At 24.7% G+C, this 7,953-nt stretch overlaps 2 pseudogenes; one reads left to right on the plus strand and one right to left on the minus strand.

Moving 5' to 3' along the window:
- Positions 1-3,777: 3,777 nt before the first annotated feature.
- LOC112682691 lies at positions 3,778-4,431 on the plus strand (annotated as a pseudogene).
- Positions 4,432-5,006: 575 nt separating this feature from the next.
- LOC112682698 lies at positions 5,007-6,820 on the minus strand (annotated as a pseudogene).
- Between the last annotated feature and the right edge of the window lie 1,133 nt (positions 6,821-7,953).

Raw genomic sequence — 7,953 nt, forward strand, 5'->3', positions numbered from 1 at the left:
TATATTTTAAGTATTATTCATTAAGAATTTGGTTTTTCTGTAAGCGTGTCAAATGTGCTTCGCACATTAATTAGTTCTACCCTAAAATATTGACACTTTAGTTTAAGGTTGTTAAAGTCTTTCGTTACTCGATAAATTTATCCTTAAATGCATTCAACTCCGACAAATGTTCATATAGTTTTTTTATTCTATAACTTATCTAAAGTTCCAATTTCAACTGAACTTTTAAAATCTAAACTCCGATGATCGGATATCAAAATTAACAGTATATACTAGATATAACTTTAAACGTTTACAAAAACTTACTGTAGTATAATTCTTGATCAGAAAAGTACACAGGAAATAAATTAATAAATAATAAACGCAAAAAATCACTAGTTGTAGTTTTATCAGGTTGAAGTATAAGGATAATATTTCGCTAGTTAGAACACATGGTATATAATATTTATATTTATTTTATCATAATATTATTTATGCATATTTTTAGAATGATGAGGTATTTTATACTTGAAATTATTTAAAATTCAATAAATTATTTATTTTTATTTAAATTTAAGTTTCCTAGTATTTTTACTAAGCCGCGTAGTAGTTTGTGTGTTATTTTAAAGTGAATTCCCTTCTACGTATTATAATTATAATTTCAACAAATATGTATGTGTATTTAGTTAACTTATATCAAATAGATATTGAGCTATTATCGTATACATTGTGTCATTGTGTCATGAAAATGTCATCACAAGAAACATTTAATGTTCTTTCATGTTAAACATAATTAATTTATGATATTTATACTAGAGTTGAATTGGGTTTTTTTTTTTTAAATATAGAATAATTCTTAACTAGTTTAACATTATAACCTATGAGAGTTATGTATTAGTCCCTTAAACTCCGATTCTTGCCATTGACCAAACAATTGGTTGTTGTAATTATTAATAAATAATAAAATAATAAAATTAAATTAAAATTATTAAATTGTTAATACTTGTAAATAAATAAATAGCTTTAATACATTTAAATGAATAAATAAAAGTTTAGTCTGGAGTATTATATTTATAATGTACAACCGGTTTCGAATTAAAAATCCATCGTCAAATATACACAAGTCAATCAAGACAATCAAATTTAAGGTGAAAAATATCTTACAACTGAGTCACGATTTTAATTATTTTATTTTTATTTTTTCATATTCAATGGCAATTTTATTGATTTTGTATATATCTGACGATGAATTTTTAATTTGTAACTGGTCGTACTTTATAAATTTAATAATAGCTTTTATTTATTTATATATTTCTATACATAAAATATTTATTTATTCATTTATTTACATATTAATTATTAATAACAAATTGTTGTTATTGTAACTGAAATAAAAATAGGAACAACGTAATCGATTGAGTAGTGAATATATATGATGGTTTGTAACGAAGTAAAGTTATTTTAAAACATAATAATTAAAAATAGATTATGTTGTATTTTTCATTAAATTACTTAAGTATTTCAAAACAATTTGAAATCAAGTAATATTCGATTAAATTCTAAAACACGATCTCAGTACGTCCAAAGTGACCAAAAATAAATAATAATTTTTCCATGTAGGACTTGTGTGGCATTAGATGTGTCGAAATTCCCCGGAACAATTCTTGTTAACAGGGTTAATCAGTTAACAGGAGCATGGTTTCAAAATGCATTGTAATCCATATGGATATCAGTTGAAAAGTTTAGACGTAAATGGGGGAATCGAATAAAACAGCTAAATCCAATTATATAAAAAAATAAAATATGACACTCTAGTGACGGTTTTTTTACAGACTATTATCTTATATAATCACGTAACTAATTAATGTTATTATTGCGTAACACTGGGGTTGTATAAGAATGCAATTATAATTTAATATCGAGTATCCTAAAATTAAAAAACTTTTAAGGATTCCATATTGTATGCCTTTCCATAAAATACATTTGTCAACAATGCTCAGCTAAAATCTTTAGTTACACGTCACATGCGTATAACTCATATATTATGTACCCCTGTACTTACCTATTTCGTTAATTAACCTACCTAAATATGATATCGAGTATTTTTAAAAAGTGTTTTGTGTTGTTTGTAAGACATATAAGACTAATGATATTAGTATTCTATTTATTTTATTTTTAAATTTACGAGCTAATACCCTTTAGTATATATATATATAATTTGTAAAAAATTTAAAAATACATGTTATTTGACAATTATATATACACTATAATTATTACACAAGAAAAACATAAATGAAGTATTGAAATTATAAATAAAAATAAACGAATGAATAATTTATTTTTAAGTATAAATTATATATTTTAATAAAATATTCGAATACATGAAATTTGTTTTTTTGTAATATACTTGAGTAAAGAAACCAAATGAGATATACTACAGAAAATATTTAACAGTCAATATAGACTGATGTCCCCAACCTTAATTCAATATCGTTTTTCAAAAGCGATAATTTATTATTTTAATTATTTCACAAAATGTATACAAATAATAAAACTATAAATAGGATCTATAAAGTCTATATAGTTTCATTTATCAGTTTTTGTAGTGTAACGAGATTAAATATAATGGAGAACGTCATTAAATCAGTTATATAAATTGATTAAAAATTAAAATGTCTTAAACATTGTCAAGTACAACTCTCTCTCTCTTTCTCTCTCTCTCTCTCTCTCTCTCTCTAATATAACGTGTAGAAACATGCATGGTAGACTAGTGTTCGGTAGACCGCATACGACAAGAATACCAAAAAAAATAAATAAATATTTATTGGTGATTCTAATCAAAGTAACTGAACTCTAGCGGTATTGATAAGAAGTAATGAAATGTAGGTTAATAATGAAATGATAATATCATTTTAAATACAAAAAGCGTGGTGTGAACTGTGAATTTTTAAAATATTTCTTTAGACTTTCATTATTTAATATTTAAATATAAATTAAAATGTCCACATCCGATCATAACTACTCAAGTAAATTAAACACCAAATGCTACCATTCGAAAAGATACTGTTGTGTATCTCAGTGCAATAAGAAAAATATGTAAGTTCAATATTTCAATAGAAATAATACAAATCTAGTAATATAACTAGTGATTTATTATTACTGTTACTAATATAACACTATACTATAATAATTAATATTATTTTATTATATTTAAGACGTGGTGATACTGGTGTTAGTTTTCGTGAATTTCCTAGTAACATTATTAAAAAGTGACAGTGGGAAATTGTTTAGAAAATGGACAAAAAAACACCTAAAAGTTATGTGGTGTATTAATTTCAATTCCAAGACGAGGATTTTATAATTAGCTAAAAAAGTAATTGATTAGTTTAAGACCTTTATTTTAAATTATGTAATTATAAGACTTATCAGTTATTTTTGTACAAAATAAAAACTATTTAGAACACTCACCGAAGTTACGTCGTCTCAAAGTAAATGTGATTCCATAATTGAATCTTCCAAAAAGAAAACTGGAAAAAGTGATTGACACTCTTACAAAAGAAAAGATACGAAAAAGATCTGAGCGAGCACAAAAACGATCCAAATTTTCCGGAGATTTATTTGGTGCAAGTAATGAATTAGAGCAAACACGAAAACAAACATCATCTGACTTTGAAGAACTTGATATTGAATTAATAGATGAAGCTAGTGATCAAATATCCAACAAAAAACATATACTCTTTTGATAAATGTATCCAAGTAAACCCTTTGTACCGATATCTAGGTTTTAAAAACCCCACTATGGATTTAATTAAAAATGATACTGACATATTAGTCTTTATAGGAATCCCCACGTTATTAAAATTTAAAAAAAAAAATAGTTGAGGTAGGGGAATTGATAGTTTTTATATTCAATTATAATAACGAATTTGCCTTAGACGTTCATCATTGAATATTATTAACATTAATTAAACTTAAACTAAACATATCATATAAATGCCTTTGTGTATTATTTAGTATATATAAAAGTGCATGCGCAAATTATTTTTACGACACTATTGATCTATTATATTTAATCTTAAAACCTCTAATTATCTGGCCATCTAAAAATAGTATAGAAAATAATATTCCTAGGTGTTTCATTAATTTCATGTCTACAAGAGTTATTGTAGATGGAACTGAAACTGTTATCAAAATACCAAAATATCTAGCATGTCGTATTAGGACATATTCGTTTTATAAAGGTCGTCACACCATTAAGTTCATGGTATATTTCCTGATGGGTTAATTACATTTGTAAGTGATGTATTTGGTGGAAAAACTTCCGATAAACATATATTTGAAACCGGTGGTATTTTAAATAAGTGTGAAATAGGGGATTCTGTTATGGTAGAAAAAGGATTTCTTATAGAAGAATCTTGCACCAGTGCAGGTATCAAATTAATTTGTCCTCCTTTTTTGAAAAAAAAAATAAATAGTTTAGTTTAAACGATGGTGTAGCAAACACAGAAATGTCCAAAGCTAGGGTACACATAGAATGAGTTATACAAAAGATTAAAATATACCATAAATTTAAAAATAAAATGCCTTGGAAGTGTATGTGTAAAATAGATAAATTTGTATATATTGTTTGTGGAATTACAAATATTTCAAATCTAATAATAGGAAATTATGGGTTTTAATATTTTCATTGTTTAAAAAATAATTAATTTATACACCATTAAGTCATGACACCGTATTGTAAAGCATATATTTTATTAAAACATCATAACATTCATAACATACATTTAAAAAATAACTTATTGATGTTATATAATGTGAATATAATTATTTGAATAATTTTGTTTTATCATTATATTTTTCCTGATTCTCTAATAAAAAAGGTAATGGCATGTCTAAAATATATGAAATTTAGTGAAGAATATGATTCTTTACAAAATTCTAAATTTAATATAACTTCTATTAATAAAACATAATTAGTAATTTTTCCATATATAACTAACACTGTTTAATATTACAAAGTAATAAGCCTAATTGAATATAATTGTCCATAAATATTTTTTTAAGGCTGGTACACCTATGCTATTGATCGTAATATATTTTAAACTCTTTAATAGTTCTAACCAATACATTGTTTTCCCCATGATTGGACACTTGATTTCAATTAAATACATTTTATTATCAGATATAAAAAAACCATCTAGACTAAATCCTAATCAAGGACAATGAATATTAACAATAAACCTTGATTTAATTTCAGTTATATTTTTTAATTTTTCAAAAGCTGTAATGGCCAATGGTTCATTTTCAATCCCATAAAAAGTAACACTGTTTCCAAAGAAATTGGAAAACTATAAGGATTTTAATTTAGAATAAATATTTTTATTATGAAGTGATCCACGAAAAAATGTAAATAATTTATATGCTGATGTACCTGTGATTCTCAATTTACGAGATGTAAGCCATAATGGTCCCATTTGAGTTAATGTACTATTACACAAATTAAGCGATTCTTGTCTATTAATTTCTACTTTTGTTTTATAATAATGTATAGCACCTGAGGAACAATTATTATTTAACTCGAGTATATTTTGTGCTTCATCTTTGATTACTGAAGAATGTGCAGTTACCAATTTTGTATAAAAGTTATTTCTATCAAAACTAGATGTACTTGTTGTAATATCATCTAGTGATCGAGTTTGAAGATCATAGCGACCTTTTATGTGAATTTATAATGCTGAGTCTGGAAAACTTAGAATAATATTAAAATGTGTTAAAATGTAACTAAGTACCCAATATAACCAGCATAGCAAATAATTATTATTATATATAGATAATGCTTTATATCCATTTTAGTATAGTATTAAAGCATATTAATTTAAAAGTACATAAATATCACTTAAGTTTAGCAATGTATAGCCATTTATGATTACTATAGGAATCACTAAAAAAAAAAAAACAACTAATAGACCCATATATTTTTAGATTAAATATAAAATATTGCAATAAGCATAATCCTTTAAGTCTGTTATTGATTAATTTTCATCCTTATTATACTTATACTTTTTTTATTCCAATTATTTATAGAATTAGAATTATTTATGTAGACCTTTTTTGTAAGCCCTACAGAATTTTTTAAAAAATTAAATTTTTAAAACTAAATAAAAAATATATTGTACAATAATAAAACTAATTTGTATATTTGTAAAAAGTTATTGATGAATGACATAATATATACCATTTAATAATGTTTGAAAAACTTCTTCTTGAAGGTCAAGTGGTAGCGAGTTAGGTAATCTTTGTTTATAATAAGCAGTAGGACATTCAATGTGACAAAATTCTCTTATAGGTATTGGCTTATACAAATAAATACCAGTATTTTTCATTTTGCCCCATTGTTGACGAAGATCAGTACAACTTAATTGTTGTATGTCCTCTTCTGATGTTCTGTTAGAATATAGTAGTACAAATTGCTATTTTTAATATAGATTCTTAATTTTATTTATAATTCAATACATAAAAGTTGGTACTTACATTTGAAGTTTGAGCAAAAAGACTACAACATGTTTGCATTTGCCAGTGCCAGCTTTACACCTACATGAATCATTTATAGTAATATTAAAGTTTCCATTTGTTTTTGAAATAATAATTTCATGAGGATGCCCATTTAAGTTTGATGTTTGTATGCATAATGAACACAACTTTATTTTCAAATTTTTCTTTAATTCCAAATTCAATTGCATTTAAGAATTTCTGTACCTTCAATCAACGATCTCTTACTTTCACCAACATAATTGGTTATATCTATAAGTTCTATTATAAGATGTAAACATTTTAAAATCATGTAAAAAGAGTAATAATAATTTCTATATTATAAGAATAAAATAATAAAATTTGAATAATGAAACTGAATTAAATATTAATTGAATAAGTCTTATTATGTTACTTTGCATTTCATACTGCCTATAGGCAGATGTATACATGATACATGTAGTAACACAATTTTTGTTCCCGATATCGCGGCTGGCAGATCGAATGAGGTGTTCGCGGATGATTTGTGTATGATTGCAATGGGTGAATATGAGAAACATGTCACTATTATAGGTTAGTTTTATTTTTTCAAACCTGAATTAATTAGGTTTTTAAAAGACCCGGTGACTTATCCATTTTGGTTATTTATCCATCGTGGATTTTTTACACAAAGACATATGTCGTTATATTATATTTTAAAAGATAAACCAATTTATTTATCACTCGCGAGGCTAATTCGATTTTTAATAGAATTCGATACTATACCCACACAGCATTAAAAATATAAAAAATTCCAAATATAAAAAAATATTTAGATAGAAATCGTACACCTGAATGCTTTTTTTGGTGAGCGATCAAATTGTCTTTACGTGTAAAAATAATAGCACATAGCACGCAATTAAACATTTTTAAATTATATGAAAATATAAAAACACTGTGTTAGGTGTAAATAAAATAAAATAAATTTTTTTAAAGAACGAAAAATATATGCACGACGATTCAAGACTTATTCAGAATATATATATATATATATATATATATATATTATTAAAATGTTGAAAAAATAACATAAAGGTAAAAATAACCTGTAGTGATGATCGGTAAAGCACGTATGAAAACACGGAGCAAGTAGAGAAAGACATGTGACTAGTAGAAGACTAAAGGACACATTGATTTCATTTCAATTTCAGATGTGATAGGATCTTATAATTATTCGATAAATGGAAAAAAGCATTTACATTGACTAGTTTACCATATTTATTCGTACATTAAATTCTTATCATTCCTAATTATACTCGTACTTATCTCACGTTAATTGATTCATATTAATTCTCATCCGATCGGTTTTTGTATTGTATTTTTCTTAATTACAGTCGTACCTACAACAAGCGGGTACTTACATTTTTAATTAATTATAAGCGTAAGATCGTATTTTAATATATTTTT

This window comes from Sipha flava, unplaced genomic scaffold (genome assembly GCF_003268045.1).
Source record: "Sipha flava isolate LNK unplaced genomic scaffold, YSA_version1 103_pilon_pilon, whole genome shotgun sequence".
Classification (NCBI taxonomy): domain Eukaryota; kingdom Metazoa; phylum Arthropoda; class Insecta; order Hemiptera; family Aphididae; genus Sipha; species Sipha flava.